The sequence below is a fragment of the Mustela nigripes genome, chromosome 1 (assembly GCF_022355385.1).
Source record: "Mustela nigripes isolate SB6536 chromosome 1, MUSNIG.SB6536, whole genome shotgun sequence".
Classification (NCBI taxonomy): Eukaryota; Metazoa; Chordata; class Mammalia; order Carnivora; family Mustelidae; genus Mustela; species Mustela nigripes.
Window position 1 is genome coordinate 5,374,791 of NC_081557.1, and position 19,619 is coordinate 5,394,409.

At 52.2% G+C, this 19,619-nt stretch overlaps 1 protein-coding gene across 3 annotated transcripts in view; it reads left to right on the top strand.

Moving 5' to 3' along the window:
* The window catches only part of PC (pyruvate carboxylase), a 94,010-nt gene that overhangs the window by 28,073 nt on the left and 46,318 nt on the right, over positions 1 to 19,619 (top strand). The window contains exon 1 of one of the 3 annotated variants that reach the window (XM_059400493.1): positions 17,169 to 17,247. The exons of the other annotated variants lie outside the window; for them this stretch is intronic. The gene's annotated coding sequence lies outside the window, so the exon portion shown is untranslated. Of the gene's footprint in view, positions 1 to 17,168; positions 17,248 to 19,619 lie in introns of those variants that run through there. 3 annotated transcript variants of the gene reach the window in all.

Consider the following 19,619-nt stretch of genomic DNA (forward strand, 5'->3'; position numbering starts at 1 on the left):
CCCCCCCCCCCCCCCCCCCCCCCCGTGGCATCTGGTCCCCTTTCTCCGCTGCACTCACAGCTCAGCAGCCTCAGGCCAGGTGAGACCTGGCAGCTGGGACGGGCCATTTTCTACTTAGGAGGCTGATGCCACTGACCTGGCTTTTCTCTTGAAGTTCGTTTTCAGCAGCGAGGATGCTCCCGTACTCCTTGTGTCCTTCTCCAGAACCGCCTTCTTAGCTAACAGCACACGGGCAGGACGAGCTTGGCGCCCAGGTGGGAACTGACAGGCCCACTCAGTGCTGGCGAGGCCAGTGGCCCTCGACTTCCTGTGGCTGGAGGACGACTCGTGCCCATGTCACCTGCGGCCGTGAGGGGATGCGGACCCGAGATGGGAAAGAAAGGGTAGAGCACGGGATAAGCAGAACTTCTCCATGGAGTTTCGGGTGCACACCCGGCAGAGCTGGTTTTCCTAGTTGACGCTGGGAAGACTGAAAAATGTTTTATTTTTTATTATTTTTTTAAGACTTTATTTATTTGACAGACAGAGATCACAAGTAGGCAGAGAGGCAGGTGTTGCGGGGCGGGGGGGGGGGGGAAGCAGGCTCCCCACCGAGCAGAGAGCTCGATCCTAGGACCCTGAGATCATCACCGGAGCCCAAGACAGAGGCTTAACCTACTGAGCCATTCAGGCGCCCCTGAAAGGAAGTTTTAATCTTCGGTTGAGGCCGGTGCTTGTTGAATGAAAGTGCGTCCGTCTGTAGCTGCCTCTGTCCTTCCTGCCATTACACTGTTTATTTCGGTTTGAAGCGCCTTATCACGCAGATTTCAGTTGAGGCTGTCGGAAAGCTGCTTACTTTCAGAATGTCTGTTCTGGGATTGTAGAGGCCCGGTGGGCTCTGTGCAGACAAAGGGGTCCACGGCCTCATTCACAAGCACGGGGGGATTGTGATGAGGAGGATGCGGGCTCTCCTTTTTTCTGTTTAACCGAGGCGGGGGTTAGGGAAGGAACCCCTTTATGAATGATGTCGGGGGAGGCAGCTTTCTCTTTGTAGGGCCTTGTCAGTCCAAAATTCTCAGGGAGCGCTCCAAAGTGGGAGGAAAATGAGAGCAGAATTCTTGGGTGGGTTTGTATCTTCCCGCCCATTTAAAACTAAATGTGTGTCATAGAAATCAGTCGTAGAGTGTAACGGCAGCTACATTTGTTCTGCTCTGCTGAGGTCTCTTCTGGGGGCCGAAGGTGTTGCCCTGAGGAAACCGAGGCTCCTGGGGGTGATCTCCTTGCCCCAAGTTGTCTAGGGATAGAGTGGCAGAGACCGGGGGCAGACTCGGCTCTCTGTCCAGACCCCGGGGCCCCGGTCCGGCGCCGCTGCCGACAGAAGCCGCGGCCGCCCTCTGCCAGGAGGCCACGCGGTTGCTGCTTTCTCTGACTGGCCCGGCTTCTCTTTGTCGGTCTCTATGCCGGTGTCTCTCGCGAAGCCTCTCCTTCCTTTTCTTTTTCCTTCCCTGCTGGCCCCGGACATGATGCTCGCGGTGTAGAAGCAGGATTCTTGGCTCAGAACGTCTTGGTTCTTGGGTCTAAATCCCAAAATTTTCCTCGGCCTCTTTCATTTTCGCTTTCATTTCCCCTGGACAGTGCTGCTGCTTCAGGCCGTCGTGAGGAGAAAGATGCGCCTGCCCGAGGGTCTGAAGAAACGTCAAGGAGGAGTCTTTTGTAGCAAACAGTTGGGTGTTTGGGAAGCTTGTTGCCCCGCTGCTTTAGGTCCTGGTGAGAGCGGGTGCTCTTCCTCGCGACGCGGTGGGGCACGGGTGCGAGCGGATGTGGTCGGGGGCAGTGAGGCCGCTGGCCTGGGAAGCCGTCTTGTCCTTGGCCACATTGCATCACACTGGTCTGCACTGAACCATCGTGAGTCCAGGAGCAGTGCTGTTTCCTAAAGAGGTGGGAGATACCCCCCCACAGAGGGAAGAGAGCCCTGGGTGAAGCTGCTTGGAGGAGGGTATGGTGAAGACAGAGGGTGCCCTTGAGAGCCTGGACTTGACAGGAAACCATTGCCGAGAGTTGGCCCCTTGCTCTTTCTGAAGCTGTTAACAGGTTTCTAGAAGACAGGCCGCACACCACACCTGGTCTTAGTTCCGTGCCATTTCTCCTACCCCCCCCCCCCATTTCTCCCAGCGCCACATGCCGAGATCTGGGGCTGACGGCCCTGTTGATGAGGCACCATTCTCCAGGCTGTCTACTGTGCCAGCTGAGGTTCGTCTTGTTGGCAAGGGGGGTCTGAGAACACATCTCCTTGCTCCCCCTGCCACCCCCTTTGTACCCCAGCCGGAGGCGTGGTCTCTTCTGGGTCCCTGGTGAAGTGAGCCGCCTTGTTCCAAATTACATACGCGCCAGCTGTCTCTGCTACTCTGATGACTCCAGATCAGACCAGCCTCATTCTGAATCCATTCATCTGTGTTTATTCCACGAACATTTTGTGCCAGGCATTGTGGTAACCTGCATTCTCAAGGCCGCATCCGACCTCATCAAACCAGGATCGCTTGCAGAAGTGTGGGTCACTGATGAATGTGCCTTTGACCTGATGCCTGTTTAATAAACTTACGCTCCTCCTGAGTAATCTGGTGTCTCTTCCCAAGGAGTTGAGGCCTAGATTTTGATTCTGACCTCATTCAGAGGGGGAGCCTGGGCCAGGCCCCTCACTGCCAGGCCTCATGTTTTTCTCAGCATTGGGAGGTAGAGGCTCCCCCCTCCCCCGCTCCTTGCTATTTGTTTGCTATTCCTAGCACAGATCCTTGCATCGGCCCATTCACTGCCTCTGGCCTAGAGCCTGTTCCACTGTTGTCACTACCCTGTCCCTCCCACCCCTTCCCCGAAGCAGTGACCCCTTCCCCTAAGCGGTGGCTTATGTTCCTTTGCTCTTACCAGCTCCAGAAGGTCTCAGGGGAGCCTCTCATGGCACCTGGGAAACCCCTTCCCCAACTTCCAAAAAGATGCTCTTTAAGGGTACCAGGGAAGGGGGAACTTGAAACTAGAAAGTTTTTCTTCATTTGTTTTACCTTTTGAGACCAACCTGATGGCTTGAGACAGTCCACTTGGGCCCAAGGTGCCGGGATTATCTGAGCTTCCCAGGGTCTCCTGAAACCCTCTGGCTTCTGTGAGTGCTGAAGGCTCCCGTGGGCCTGCAGGCCTGCGGGGCTCGGTCTGTCTCCTCCTCTCTGAGCTGCTGTGTTGGAGGTGCTTTTGGATAGAGGAGTCTTCAGGGACAAGACGGAAGTGTTTTGTGGGCCTCAACGCGTCCGGGACTCTGCTTCGAGGCCAGGGTGAAAAACAGAACACTTGGAGGCTTAGGGGGTGGAGAAAACTTTTAGTCATTCTGTTTACTTATTCCGTTGCGTCTCATCTTCCCACCCACACCCCCAAAACGAGACCGATGGAAGTAGTGAGGCTTGCTGGTTTGTTTGCTGCCCTTTGCAGGAGTTGCCAGTGAGACAAATTCTCATTGGCTTCCTGTGACTGTTTCCTTTAATGCAAAATGATTTAGGAGGAGGAAAGAGGATTTCATTTTGTTTTCCTCACCACCTAGAGAGCTCTCAGCCTTCTGCCAGGAAAGGGACTTGGGCATTTTGAGTCAAGATTTTGCAGTGGATGGTGGGTGTTCCACAGAGATAAAAACGTGTAACTTAGGGGACAAGATTCCATCTTCTCCCCTGCTTGTAGCTGGAGGTCCTCCTGGACCTTCCATAGACCTTCCCTGCAGCCGGCCGTTGGCTCTTGGTGCAGCTGTTCCAGACGGCTGGGGCACCTGTTGCCCCAGGTCACCCAAGTCCAGGCCAAAAAATCATCTCTGCCTTGTTACACAAGAATGACAACAGTTTTCCAGACCCTTTCCCCTTTTTGGTGACTTACATCCACGTAAGCAGCTGACATGCCTGTGTTCAGGTGTTTGATTACACTGAAGCTGAGGCCCAGCTAAGGCGAAGTCCACACACCAGACACAGCCCAAGAGCGACGTCCGAGCTGCAGACACACAGCTGCTGAAACATACAGCCAGCCTTCCAGGCCTGGCTCCGGTTTTCCCTGGAGCGCAGTTCTGGAATTTCAGGCTTGACCTCTCTTCTTAGCTTACCACTTCTCCATCCCCCTCTTATCCAGATCAGAGGCAGGTGAGGGCCGGTCTGGAAACTGATCCCAGTTTGCGTGGACTCTTCCAGCAAACACAGCGCTCTCACCTCTGTTCCCGAGAAGAATTAGGGCTGTCATTCTGGTAGATGGTCGCAGAGAACTGGGCCTGAGAAATCTGCCACCAAGTCCCCTGGACAGTCTGCCGCACTTTATCTCTCCCTTAAGGGCTTCTTAGGTCCCCAGACATATACCTCGTGCCTGTTCGATTTTTTGTTCTGCAGGGTTTGGGATGCAGAGATGAGTAAGTTGTGTTCTCCAGCCTGGCAGTGGGGTGAGCTCCTTGCTGCGTCCAGCCAGCCATGTTGCTTGGGAAGTAAAGCTCTGTTTTACTTTGTGAGGCGCGCAGGTCATACCTGTAATACTGCTTGGCAGCAAGCAGAACAGGCCTTCTGTCCATAACCATGAACCTGGCTTCCCATTGCTAAGAGAAGATAGTGGGCTGGGCTGAATGGTGAATCACCCCTGGGGTCCTTGGTCTCCATGATCACTCGGCATGGAGTGCTCCGCAGCTGGCCCTCGCCTTCAGGGGCCACTGTGTAGTTGACAGACACTTGCATGTGTCCCCCAACTAATTATTGAGTACTCATGTGTTCCAGACCCCATGTTACCTGTTGGAGACACAACAGGGAGCCGGAAAGATGGAGCCCTGGTCGCTTGGCATCAGAGCAGACAGGTAGAAGGCCAGTTACTGTTCAGTTATGGCTGTGATAAGTGCTGGGAAGAAAAGCGACGTGGGAGGGAGAGCACCTTAACTGGGAGGGCCGGCCGGCCAGTTATCTGCCTCCACAGCGGGCAGCGGCTGGGTGTGGATCTTGGCAGAACACAGGGAACCTTAGGCAGGGTTTAGCGACTCCAACTCAGCACTCCCGGAACTGGAACAGAGGACGGGAGGAGCTACGGCAGGCACCACTGTCTTCCACCGCTCCCTACCCCTTCTTCCCCTTCCCCAAGTCCCTGGCTTGATTGGGGTTCCCGGAGCTGTTTGCAGACCTGGTGAGCCCCTTTCCAGTGGCACACCCTGGGACCTCTGGTGCCATTGCTCTTAACCAGCCCCTGTGGTATCACTGAGGTGATGGCAGAAATGCCCCCAGGGGACGGGGTCTGTTTCTAGTTAATTACATGCTTTCTTGCCAGGCAGCAGATGGTCAGGTTGTGGGTTGTCTGGGCTTACTCTCTCTGCACACTTGCGGAGCATTTACTTTGGGCCAGGCTCAAAGAGCTCCCAGCAAAGTCTTCTCAGGGTTTTCTTTTGGCCTCTTAGCTGTGGCCCTCGCTGGGAGAGACAGGAAGGGAGGGATGAGTGCCGGTGAAGGGGACTGAGTTGTTTTCAGGTTGCCCGCGTGCTGGGTGACCCGGGACACAGGAAGCACCCTGGCTATGAGTACCTAAGATTTCTTTTCTTTTTTTAAAGATTGTATTTATTTATTTGACAGACAGAGATCACAAGTAGGCAGAGAGGCAGGCAGAGAGAGAGAGAGAAAGAGAGAGGGAAGCAGGCTCCCTGCTGAGCAGAGAGCCCAATGCGGGTCTCGATCCCAGGACCTTGAGATCAGGACCTGAGCCAAAGGCAGAGGCTTAACCCACTGAGCCATCCAGGCGCCACATCTAGATTTCTTTTTTTGAAGGCCTACAACTGTGGCTATGTCCCAGGGCCAGTGCCACCTTTGGGCAGGCATGTGTCCTCCCTGCCTGGAACTCATATCTCAGAGAGCCCCACGTGTGGGAGTACTCCCCCGTGACTCTTCTGAGTCCCCCTCCAGTGTCGTTCTGGCTGGGCGTTCCCAGCCCTGAGTGGGACCCATATTGTATCTTTGGGGTGCTCTCAACCCTCTGCCCTGTTCAGGGACAACCAGATGTCCTAAGAGCTTGTCCCAGGGTCTCATGTCTGGGCCCAGTTCCAGGATGGCTCCCACTGGAGGCCGCAGTATTATTTCTTTTGTAGGCTTGTGTGAGATTGGACAGCCAAGATGGTGCTGATAACGCGAAGTGTGCATGACTCAAGTTTTTATTTTTTATTTTTTAAAAAATATTTTATTTATTTATTTGTCAGAGAGAGAGATCACAAGTAGGCAGAGAGGCAGGCATGGAGAGAGGGGGAAGCAGGCTCCCCACTGAGCAGAGAGCGGATGCGAGGCTCAATCCCACAACCCTGGGATCATGACCTGAGCTGGAGTGAGGCCCAAGACAGAGGCAGATGCCCACTGAGCCATGCAGCTGCCCTGTGACTCAAGTTTTTATATAGATGAGGCATTCCTCCCCCAAAATATTTGCCTGGGGCCCTGCATATCCTAGGGCAGACCTGCCCGAGGGCTGCCGGTTGGGCCCTCCAGCTCTGCATTGCTCCTCTTGGCCTGCCCCAGAGAGGAGGATAAGGGCCCATTGTTTGTTCCCTGGGGCCTGAATGGCACTTTGTTTTCTTCGTTTGAACTCCCAGGCTGTGGCTTTTCTGCTGCTGCTCTTGGCCGTAGTCACGTCTCGGATGAGAAATCCGTTCCCACTCTGACTTCACGGTGTTCCAGTGAATATCCTGGGAGGGCAGGGCTGTGAGCCAACTTGGGGTCTTGTGTTAGTCACTGTGGGGTGAGAGCTAAGAACCGAGGTGCTGAGAGCAGGGCCCTCCCCTACCAGGAGGGCTTAGCTGTGGCCGAAGGAAAAGTGGGGAGACCCCTTTGTTCACACTGAACGGAGGAGCTAGCTGGCAGGAATGTAGGCCCGCCCTGATGGGCAGGAAGGGAATGTGGTGGGAATGCAGGGTGAGCCGACGCTGGGGCCTGGGTGGGGGCAGCTGGACTGAGGCAGAGGATGCTGTTTGCCGCCCACCTTTCTCTGTGCCTTCTTGCGGCCCTCCAGCGGCACCCGTTTACCACGTGGCCTGCTCTCTGGTGTGGAAATGAGTACAAGCCCAAGAACGGAAGGTGCCTCTTTTATGCTGAGGTCAAAGGCACCAGACAGTGGAGCAGGGGTGGGCGAGCGAGCGGGTAGAGAGCTCGTTCGTCGAAGGTGGAGAGCGCAGCGAGCGGTCTTTGCGGGGCGCGGGCTCCGGGCCTTCTCAGGCGTCAGTTACAGGGCGTCAGTTACAGGGCATTAAGTCAGGCCCCGCTGCCCTGACTCAGAACAGGAACCCCGGCTCACCTCCCTCTGGCGCCTCTGCTTATGTTCCTGCGCGAAGGAGGCGGTTTGTTTTCTTTTAAAGGTGCTTTGCCCTTCTCCCAGTCTGCAGGGAGGGGCCTCATAGAGGAGTGTCTCTTCAAGTAGGCCCATTTCAAGGGGGTCCCTAAGTCCAGATGGTAGTTGTAATGCTAACGAGAGATGACTCGCCTCTCCCCGGGCGCTCACAAGTGCACGGCTGTTGCAGAAGCCAGCTGGGCGAGGCTGCTGGAGTCCACGGAGTCAGGGCTGCGGGGTGGGGGTGGGGGCACGGAGCCCTCGGCCTCCACACGCTTGCCATGCCAGGAGCTGGCTTTGCACAGCAGTGGCCTTGACGAAGCAGGAAGATGGCCATTTTATTGACTCCCCACCCGTGTGGTGTGTGCACGTCCTTTCTCCCCTGTGTGGCGAGATGCGCTGTCGCTGCCCGGGCTGAACCGTGTTGCAGGCTGAGGACGGGCACTCCTGGGGTTGTGTGGGTTGCGAGCTGAACTGGCCGCTTTTTGCAGGGAATGCTGTTTGTACTCGAAAGAGCAGGCAGTTGTGGTTATTCAGACTTGGCTACTCAACTGACTTTTCTTGAAAAATGGTTGTAGCAAACCCATCGCTTCAAAGAAAATCGCTAATAACATTTATTGCCGGTGGCCAAATTCAAGCTGTCAAGCCACAGTGAGTGTTTTGGAAAGCTTTTACCCACCATCATGAGCTCCGCTGCTTTTCAGCCCTTAGACTTTCTGATGATTTTATTGGTGGTAATATTAGACATGTGACATCTTGGTGTTTTATTAGAAAATGTGTCCCCATCTGGAAGATCAGCATAAGCCTGTGAACCAGTATTTTTCCAAATGACCAGTGTGGAGTGTAAGGTTACAAAATCATGTTGGGTAAAGGGCCCATTTATATTTCAAGATAGGCCAGTGGATTTTTTTTTAAGATTTTATTTATTTGACAGACAGAGATCACAAGTAGGCAGAGGCAGAGAGAGAAAGACAGGGGAAAGCATGCTCCCTGCTGAGCAGAGACCGATGTGGGGCTTGATCCCAGGACCCTGGGATCACAACCTGAGCCAAAGGCAGAGGCTATAACCCACTGAGCCACCCAGGCACCCCCAGTGGATTTTAAAATAACACAGTACATTAAGGTTCATAGGGTTTCCTATCTCACATTATCATTAATTACTGTTGATCAGGTTTTGGTATAGTATCAAACAGGAGACTCCAGCATTGTCTGAAATGGCTACTAAAATATTCCTCCCTTTTGTTAATACATGCCTGGGTGAGTTGTCCAGATTTTCCTCGTGAGCATCACTTATCACAACAGACTGAATGCAGAAGCACAGATATGAGAATCTAGTATCTTCTGTTAAGCTGGACATGAAGTAGATTTAAAACATGTAAAGTGATACCACTCTTCTAAGTGTTTTTGAAAGTATAGTTATGTTTTTGGGGGAGGGTATGTGCTATGGTGAGTGCTGTGAAGTGTGTAAACCTGGCAATTCACAAACCTGTACCCTTGGGGCTAAAAATACATTATATGTTAATAAAAATAAAAAGTAGGGAGCGCCTGGGTGGCTCAGTGGGTTGAGCCTCATCAGCTCTCTGCTCAGTGGGGAGCCTGCTTCTTCCTCTTTCTCTCTGCCTATCTGCCTACTTGTGATCTCTACCTGTCAAAAATAAATAAAATCTTTAAAAAAAATTTTTAAAAATAGTTATGTTTTATGAAAAGGATGTTAACCTGTAATGTATTTATTATTTTAAAACATTAAGAAACATAAATGAGGGTACCACATCCCAGAATAACCCTGCACTGCGTTTGCTTTGCCTACACAAAGCTCAGTTCCCCTTCCTACAAGATTGTCTGAGGTCAGCGAGCATATAGATGTCTGATGGGTGGTTAAAATTTTTATTCGTGCAAGGATCTTAACTTTTCAAGGAGTTTTAACATGCGTTGTTTTTTTTTTAAAGATTTTATTTATTTATTTGACAGAGAAATAACAATAGGCAGAGAGGCAGGCAGAGAGAGAGAGAGGGAAGCAGGCTCCCTACTGAGCAGAGAGCCCCATGGGGGGCTCCATCTCAGGACCCTGAGATCATGACCTAGGCCAAAGGCAATGGCTTAACCCCACTGAGCCACTCAGGTGCCACTCAGGTGCCCCTAACATGCGTTACTTTTAAAAATTCATTTTTAGGGGCACCTGGGTGGCTCAGTGGGTTGGGGCCTCTGCCTTTGGCTTGGGTCATGATCCCAGGGTCCTGGGATCGAGCCTCACATCCAGATCTCTGCTCTGCGGGGAGCCTGTTTACCCCCCTCTCTCTGCCTGCCTCTCTGCCTATCTGTGATCTCTGTCAAATAAATAAAATCTTAAAAAAAAATTCACTTTTATAATATCTTTACTTGAGAGATAATTCATATACTATAAAATACACCCCTTTTAAAGGTTTAATTCAGTGGCTTTAGTGTATTCAGTGTTGTGTAACCAACACTGCTATTCCCGAACATACTCCTAACCCCACAAGGAAACCCTGTGCCCATCAGCAATCACTCTGTTATCCCGCCCCCCCAGCCCCTGGCAACCAATCATTTGCTTCTGTCTCTGTGGTTTTGCCTATTCCAGACATTTCATATAAATGGAGTCAGACAGTATGTGGCCTTTTATGTCTGGCTTTTTTCAGTTAGGATGTTTTCAAGCTTCACCCACTTTGTCACAAGTAGTAATTCAGTCATCTTTTTCTTGGCTGAATAATATCCCATTGTACGGATAGACCACATGTTTATCCATTCACCAGTTGGACCTTTGGGTTGTTTCCACTTTTGGTTATTCTGGCCTGTGCCGCTGTGACCCTTTGTGTACACAGTTGGTGTAGACACATATTTCTGTTTCTCTTGTGTTTCTGTCTCGGAGCCGGGTTGTATGGTAATTCAGTATTTAATCATTTGAGGAACTCCAGAGAGTTTTCTGAAGTGGCTGCTCTGTTTTATATTCCCACCGGTGGTGTATGAGGGCTCTGATTTCTCTGTGTCATCGTCAGTACTTGTGACTGGCTTGTGGACTTCCGCCACCCTGGTGGGTGTAAAGTCTGTCTCACTGTGGTTTTGATGGGCATTTCTCTAATGACCTCGAGCATCTCTTCGTGTGCTTATTGGCCATTTGTCTTCCTTTGCAGAAATACCTGTTCAGATCTCCTGCTCATTTTTAATGAAGTATTTTTGCGGTTGAGGTACAAGAGGGTTTTTATGTGTGTGTATATGTGTGTTTTGAAGTATATATTTTGGATATTAGACCCTTAGAAGGTTACATGATTTGTAAAAACTTTCTCCCATCCCGTGCGGTTTTCTTTTCTCTTTCTTGGTGTCCTTGGGAGCACAAAAGGTTTTTCATTTTGATGAAGCCAATTTATCTGTTTTCCTTGGTTTCTCACAAGTCTTCTGTCGGAGCTAAGAAGCCAAGGCCACAGAGATTTATATTTTATCCTAAGAGTTTTATAGTTTTAGCCCTTGCATTTATGTCTGATCCATTTTGTGTGAATTTCTATAAATGGTGGGAGGTAGAGGTCCAAATTGATTCTTTTGGTTGTGGCTCTCCAGTCATTATAATTTGTTGAATTGTTTTTGACACCCTGCTGAAGATAATTGACTAACTATGAGGGCTAACTTACGTGCTCTCAAGGCTGTCCCCTGGATTTGTCTTCTGTCCCTCTGGCCCCGCCCCACCCCGTCTTGATTACTGTAGCTTTCTAGCGAGTTTTGGAATTGGCAAATGTGACTCTTCCAACGGTGTTCTTCTTTTTCAAGATTCTTTTGGTGGTTCTGGTTCCGTTGCATTCCCTTATGGAATTTTAGGATCATCTTGCCAATTTCTGCAACTAAAGGAAGCTGCAGTTCTTTTCTTTTCTTTTTTTAAAGATTTTATTTATTTACTTGACAGAGATTACAAGTAAGCAGAGAGGCAGGCAGAGAGAGGAGGAAGCAGGCTCCCCGCTGAGCAGAGAGCCTGATGCAAGACTCTATCCCTGGACCCTGGGATCATGACCTGAGCCAAAGGCAGAGGCTTTAACCCACTGAGTCACCCAGGTGCCCCAGAAGCTGCAGTTCTTGTTAGGGTTTGTTTTGAATCATTTTGGGGAGTATTGCCATCTTAACAATGTTTCAGTCTCTGATCCATGAACTTGAGGTGTTTTGCTTTTTTGTTCAGGTCTTCAGATGTTTTCAGTGGTATTTTGTAGTTTTTAGTGTACCAGTCTTGCACTTCTTTTGTTAAATTTGTTCTTTGGTATTTTATTCTTTTTTTTTTTTTTTAAGATTTTATTTATTTATGACAGAGATAGAGGGAGAGAGGGAACACAAGCTGGAGAGGGAGAAGCAGGCTCCCCACTGAGCGGGGAGCCTGGTGCGGGGCTCGATCCCAGGGTGCTAGGCTGCTGGGATCATGACCTGAGCTGAAGGCAGATGCTTAACGACTGAGACCCCAGATGCCCCTTCTTTTTGATTCTTATCTTACTCTATATTGATTAAACTGTTCGGGGCGCCTGGGTGGCTCAGTAGGTTAAAGCCTCTGCTTTCGGCTCAGGTCATGATCCCAGGGTCCTGGGATCGAGCCCCACATTGGGCTCTCTGCTCAGCGGAGAGCCTGCTTCCTCCTCTCTCCCTGCCTACTTGTGATCTCTGTCTGTCAAATAAATAAAATCTTTTTAAAAATAATAATAAACTGGATTGATTTACTCCACTGCCCCCTGCCTCGGCCCCAACTGTCTCCTCAACTAGACTGAGTCCCCAACAGGGCCTGGTACTTAGGTAGCACAGTGCACTGCCGTAGAGATTTTCTTGTGTTTTTGTTGTTGTTGTTGTTGTTCACACTGCCCTCGTGAAGGCGGCATGGTCTTACTGTCCCTGGCCTAGTAGTTGAAGACACTGATGCCCAGAGAGCAGGGTGACTTGCTTCTTGGCACAGCACTCATTAGTGGTAGCAGAGGTAGGTCCAGGATTTTTCTGAATCACAGCCCACTCCTCTTTCCAGGCATCATCCTGAGTGGGACTGGCACTCTGTTCTTCTTTCCTGAGCCACCAGGTGCCCTGACATCTACTCTGTCCTTCCCCCCGCCCCCATTTCTGTGTCTGTCTCTACACAGAGCCCCAGGACATGAAGGGAAGAGAAGGATTAAGGCTGATACCACAAGGGCTGACCACTGGGGTCACTTTTCGGGGCATTTCCAGCGTGCCAGACTCTCTGAGGTATTTCCAAAATAGGCGACCTAATTAAGTTCTTAAAGCCACTCCACCAGATGACTCAGATCACAGCGTGGTACACACAGGCAGGTGAAAGTTCAGAGGGCCTTGGAAACTCCCAGGTCAGAGAGTGAGTTACGTGTTCAGCACTGTTCAAAAACTGCAGTTACGGTGCTGCAAGAGGGAGAGGCGTGGGGAGGCGGGAGGGGATGGGGGCTTGCTCGGAAGCTGACGCTCATCAGCACCGGGTTGATTTGGATCAGTCCAGAAGTGTTTGGTCCTTGGCCTGCAGCTGGGATCTCAGAATGATCTCAGTCACTCCCTTCCGGGGGTGACTTTCTCCCTCTCTGTTTCTCTGGAGCACCTGGCATCATTTTCATTACCCAGTGGACATTCTTTACAAGCTTTTTCAGTAAATCAAAGACACTCTGCCTGCCTGCTTGCTCCATGGAAGTGGAATCTCGTAGCCTCTATGGCCAGATTTGGGGTGATGTAGAAGAAAGGGGGACAAGGGGACAGAGGACAGAGGGGTCCCCGCTGCTGGGCCGATGGGAGACAGGCATGGGAATGACTCAAGACCTGTTCTCATCGGCTGCCCCCAGAGCAGAGCACAGACAGACGGCTTCCTTCTTGGAGTCACTGACATCTGGTCTGTCACATCCCGGGCTGTGGTGTTATTTCCACACCCGAGTCACCCGTGAACCAGAACAGCGCTGAGTATCTTTGCCATTGGTTTCACTGAGCCGGACCCTTCCTCCCCACTCCCACTTCTGTTTTTCTAAAGTAGGAAAACACCTATGAAGTAGTAGACCTTGGTGGCCTTGACAGTATTTTACAACTATATAGAAAGTTAACCGGTGCAGGTTTTTAAAAAAATATTTATTTGAGAGAGAGAGAAAGACAGAGTAAGAGGGAGCAAGTGAGCATGAGCAGGGGGAGGAGCAGAGGGGGAAGCAAACTCCCCACAGAGCAGGGAGCCTGGTACTGGGCTCGATCCTAGGTCCCGGAGACCATGATCTGAGCCAGAGGTAGAGCTTACTGACTGGGCCACCCAGGCGCTCCTAACTGGCACAATTTTTGATGCTGGATGTTCTGCTTAGATGGAAAGCAGCGGCACAGATGATTATGTTTCTGCGATGCAGTGAGCTCGCCTTCTTCCCCAGCCTCATTCTGGCACCTGCTGCCCCAGCCACGCCAAGCTATGCATGGCTGCGGGCATGCAAAGCCAGGTGGTGTCCCTGTCACACTGCACCCTCTTCCTGGATGCTTGCCCTTCCTCCTTCCCTACAGTCCACCTGTCCCGCTCCTCCTCTTTCAGACTCCCTCCTATGATGCCCTTCTGGATCCTCGGTCCCCCTTCACCTACCAGTAGCTTAGAGCTGACACCTGCTGCTGATTTCTGTACGATAGTGCCCATCACGCTTCCTTTGACTTTCTCCCCTTTGGTTTATTTTTCTTTTCTCTCTCTCTCTCTTTTTTTTTTAAGATTTTATTCATCTATTTGAGAGAGAGAGTGAGGGAAAGAGCGAGCACAAGCAGGGGGAGGGGTGGAGGGAGAGGGACAAACAGACTCTCTGCTGAGCAGGGACCCCCCCCAACCCAGGACTCAATCTCAGGACCTGGAGATCATGACCTGAGCCGAAAGTAGACACTTAATGGACTGAGCCACCCAGGCGGCCCTTTCCTTTTTTTTTATTGAGGTGTAATTGACAGTATTGCTTTCAAGTGTATGGGGTAATGGTTCAGTATGTATGTATGTACAGTATGTATTGTGAGGTAGTCCCAGTAAGTTTGGTTAATATCCTTCACCACACATAGTTACACGTTTGTTTTTCTTGTGATGAACTTTTGAGATCCCTCTTAGCAACTTTCAGATACGCAGTACAGTGTTTACTGGAGCCGCCGTGCTGAGCAGTTCATTTCACTTCTTTCCATGTCTAGTGTCTTCGCTGATGCCAGCGCCATGAGGGCAGGGCCCACCCCTGTTCCTGCATCGCTCTGTGTCGTCACAGCTGGTAGAGACAGCTGGGCAGGCTGCACTGTGTTGACCAGAAAACAGAGCACCGTGGCCCCCGGCAGTGGTATTCTTGGCGCAGTCCGGTGACCGCCTGTGAAGTGCCCGCCGCAGGCCAAGTCCTGGGCAGCTTCGAATATGGACAAGCAGAGACACCTGTTCTGAAGGTTCCTTTTCTTCTGCTTTATCTCCGAGTGTTAGAAATGAAGCCTGCTCGGACCCAGCTGGGGCTCGTGAGAAGTGTCCCATGGGAAGTGGCATCGGTGCCACTGGAAGTTGTCCCCAGCCCCCTCTGACTGACCCTAGAGAGGGCCAGGTCCTCACAGCTCTCAGAACCCAGGGCTCTGCTCCTGGGACCATCCCTGCTCAAAGCTGGGTGACCTGGGTGCTAGGGGGAGAAAGGCACCAGATTTCATGCATCTTTGCGATGCCTGTGGGTGTCCAGGAGGTTACAGAGGAAGACGCCGTGTACGCAGACCACCAGTCTTTCCCCTTAGCCCGTCCTCCTCCGAGTTCCTTAGTGCTGGGAGATTAACAGAAGTTGGAGAAGCAGTAGAATGTTTCTCCTTCCGGACTGCCTTCTTCTCATTCTACTTTTATGAGAAAAATTGGGAACAGTTGGACCTCGCAGCTGGCCATTCATGATAATCAGGTCCATTGAGCCCTCACCAGAGGCCCCGCAAGCTGTGTGTTGCTGATTCCCATTTTACAAATGACTGAATCGAGGCTTGCAGGTGAAGGGACCTGCCCAGGGTCAGGACATGGAGCGGAGCTGACATGGAGCGGAGCTACGATCCAAGCCCAGGTGTGTCTCACTGTGACGCCCCATCCTTCTCTCATGTCTGCTCATGAGATGCTTGTGCGCAGCAAGCATCACCCCCCAATGTGCCCCTTGTTGCCAGCATGTCCAGAGCGTTGGTGAAGAGAGTCCCGTCTTCCCTGATTTCAGCCACTTCCTAGCCAGGGGCCCTCACCCACAGTTTATGCCTTTCCCCATGTAGCCTCTGAATGTCCAGGCCTTCTCGGACCTGTTTCTGCACAGGTGCCAGGAGGGTCTCCGTTCCCCTCCATCACTGGGGATCCGTGGCCCTGTCCTGTCTTCATCCCCGTGGTGTAGGGAGATTGAGGTAAGGTGCGTGCAAGTGCTGGGCTAAGGTCTCGTGCTGCAGAAACATCCCTCAGAGCATCCTTGCTCCCCTCCCTGCCCCTGGATGAGGCCGAGGCCTGTGTGCCAGCCTGATGCCAGCAGCTCCCTCCAGCATCCCCGCTCAGTGTTCCACCAGCCAGACTGGCCAGTCTCAAAGTGCTGCTCTGCCTTCAGCCGGGGAAGCCTCGCTGGGTGCCCGTCCCGATGGCGTGGGAGGCCGAGGCCTGCCACAGCGAGAAGCCGGGACACCGGATGCAGGGAGCCTCTACTGGGTTCCCACCGGGCATCACAGCCGACCCTCTCCTCTCACTCTTCCTGGGCAGGCCCCCTGCAGGGTCGCTGGCCTCTTCCCAGACCTGCAGCTGCTTGCCTTCGTCAGGGCGCGTGAGGGCTTAGCTCCCTTCCTTGGTGGGCTGGAGGGGAGGCAGAAAGCTGCCTGGAGAAAGCTCTGGAGAAAGCTGGAGGCAAGGGGGTAGCAGAGTACCCCTACTCAGTGAGCTCTGGGATCTGAGAGGAGGAAGCAGGTTCCCACCCAGGCTGAGTTTGCGTTGAACCTCCCAGGGACTCCTGATGTTTGGGCTCGCACCTGACTTAGACCCCCTGCCCCGGTCAGGCGTGCCCGCATTTCATCAGCAGCAGCAGTGTCCTTCCTGCTTCCCTGGATGCCACCTGCCTTGCCCGGGAGTGAGCACTCAGAAGTGGGGAAGGCCCCTCTGACCAGTAAACCTCGGGTTCTAGAAGCTTAGCAAAGATTGAACAGTGACTTACTGACTGCGCCTCCTCCAAGAACTCTCGTCTGAGCTCACCTGGGCTGGTTTTTATTTTGGTGATAGTGGGGCGGCATCCATGGCGTAGGCACTCTGTCCCTGTTCTGGACTAGAGCAGTCTCGGGGATGGCGCTCTGTCAAATGGGCTGATCTGAGTGGGTTTAATGATATGTTAAGGCATTTAAAAGCCTTGCTAATGAAGTCAGACCAGGCCAAGGGCTCACAAGAGCCACTTGGTAACATGTGCCCTTGGGAGGAATCCTGTCTCCTGGCCCCAGGGGAGAAAGGACCAGGGTGTCTGCAGATCCCACAGGGACAACCTGAGACTTGGTAAGATCTCAGCAGGAGGAGGTAGACCTCAGAGTCCTCATTTTTTCTTCAGCTGTCAGGTTCTCTGTTCCTGTCCTTAGGCCAGAAGCTCTCTCACCTGGCTGGCTCTCCTGTCCTTGGCCCTCTTTTCCTGGTAAAGGCCAAACACTGCTGCCCTTTAATCCTTCCCGAGAACCCATAGGCAGTGTTTTTGACCGCCCTCTCCCGGCTCACCCCTGGCCTGGTTTTGTTTTTTCCTTCTCTCAAACAAGCTGTTCAAGGTCTACTGCTGAGCCAGAGATTGGCTCATAAGCAGCTCTCTCCTCTGAGCTGTAGGGAGGGGATAATTCTAGAAAGTCATTGACAGAGGCTTAACCTAGAACGTCAATTATAAACAGGCTGTGGGCAGAGGGCCTAGATTTGGGTATTCCGGTACCAGGAACGCTCTGGCCTCCCTGGGGCTCTGCAGACCAGCTGCCACGGTAAGACCACCTCTCAGCAGTCCTGGGCACACTGTCCGGGTGGGTGTGTGCACCGGTGGTCACTGGTGGGGGACCATGCACTGTGGTCATTGTTTCTCTTCCCTCTGGACCTTGGCAGTCTATTGCTACTAGAAGAAAGAGGGCAGATGGGTTCTGGGAATAGTCCTTGGAGACAGGAAACCCGGGGACGGGTGGGCTGGATCATGGCACACAGGCCTGTGGGGACAGTTCTGGTGAGGGATGGTCAAAACCAAGGAGCCCAAGGTGGGGCAAACCCTACTTGAGAATGAACATGGGTTCTTCCTGAGACCTTGGGGACAGAGGAAGATGTGGTGTAGGTTCCAGAGCTCTGGGCCAGGATGCCTTTGTGTGGTGGTGACAGCTAGGGGAAAGGGCATGTGGGTCCCTTGACTAGGGTGCCTTGTGGAAATGGTGAAGCAGTAAGAAGTCTGCCAGGGGCTCGGGGTCCCACACGTGCTGTGCTCCAGCTCCTTGGGCAGCTTGGGCTTGACAAATGCTCTGGAGCTGTGGAATGGGGAGGCCTGGCTCTCTTTAGGAATCTGGGACACAGAAGGGCCAAGATCAGTTCTCTTCAAGAGGCGATTCTGTGATGATGTCATAGAGAGCCGTGGAGGGAAAGTATGTAACTACCCACATTTTTGGGAGAACAGATTTCTGGCTTTCCGCAGGACCCACTACTCTGGTATAATGCGAAACGACTTTTGCGTAAAAGCAAACCTTTCCCTCAGTTCTAGTGACAGAGAGGCTAAGGGCCCCAGATGACCGCGGGTTATCTCCCACTGCCCCCAGGCCAGATAGCCAGATTTTCCGGGTCATGAGAGACATGGGGTGAGGATTTAGGAAGGGAGTACCCCTGCGTGTTGAGGACAGGTGAGAAGGAGGACGTACATTTCCCTTTACTTTGTCCCGAACTTCCCAGAGCAGAATTTGGGGAGAAATGTGTCTTTTCTCCTAGTGTTCTGGACCAGGGATGGTGGGACGAATGTGGCTTCTGGACCTCATTCCCTTTTGGCTTACTCAGAGGGAGACCTGTCATCAGGAGAAATTCTAGGGCAAGATGACAGTCTGTGCTTACAAATCGGAAGGTCTGGGTCTGGAATGATCTCACTTGTGCCCTCGGTTTGCTCCTGGTTAGAACGAAACCCTCAGTTTCATGAAGGCGAGGACCTCTTCTCTCTTGTTCGGCTTACCTCCGGTGCCTAATGGTACCTGTTGCGAAGGCTCCGTCACTGTTGAGTGAATGAATGAACACTTTCTCTGCCTGTCATTTCACTAAACCTCTCCAATTTCATCTTTTGTTGGTTCCGTACCAGACTTCTCACCTGATCGGCATCTACTTGGTGTCACCCGACCATGACTCTGAACTAATCAGGCAAGAGCATGCACACTGGGAGAGGCCCCGGGATTCCCTCTCACCGCTGCTCCACACTGATGCCCTGTGGGTCAGGTGCCGCTGCCCTGGGGCCTCTGGGCCTCTGGAGCCCAGGCCGAGCCCCTCCTCCACGTCACTTACTTAACTTGCCTCAACCGCTTTACCCTTCACCCTTCTCTAATCTCCCTTTCCCCCGGGCGGATCCTTTAAGATGCTGGCTACTTGCTCTCCCCGCTACTGCAAGTTGGCTGGTCTCTTTTCCTCACCAGGCAGCAAGTTTCGTGAGGGCAGAGGCCCAGGTTGGTTACATTATCCTCTGTCCCTCTAGAGTGTGTTACGGGCAGTAGGGGCTCCAGAAACATGCGGGGAGGCTCCAGTTGCGTGAAACTAATCCTAGTCTCAGGAGTGCAACTTGCAGCTTCTTCTTTTCTTCTTTTTTTAAAAATTTATTTATTTATATATTTATTAGCGAGAAAGAGAGAGTGAACATGAGAAGGGGAAGGGCCAGAGGGAGAAGCAGACTCCCCGGTGAGCAGGGAGCCCGATGTGGGACTCGATCCCAGGACTCCAGGATCATGACCTGAGCCAAAGGCAGTCACCCAACCAACTGAGCCACCCAGGCACCCCTACTTGCAGCAGACCCCCTGGGTAAAGGGCTCAGGCCCACAAGACGGCCGGCATGTTAGACACCAATCACAAGACCTGGCCTTCTGGAGCTCTGACCCGCCCGCTATAAATCAGAGATGACCATGATCCTGTCCTCTGGTTTGGTAATTTTTAGAACTGTTCACAGAACTCAGAATACTGCCTTCCTTACTGTTACTGGCTTCTCATAAAGGATACAGATAGATCGCCAGATTAGGAGGTACATATGTGGAATCTGGAAGAGTCCTGAGTGTAGGGGCTTCTGTCCTCATGACTGGGGTCCACCAGCCCCGTGGTGTGTGGATGCACTCACCCTCCTGGGAGCGCTCTCCTC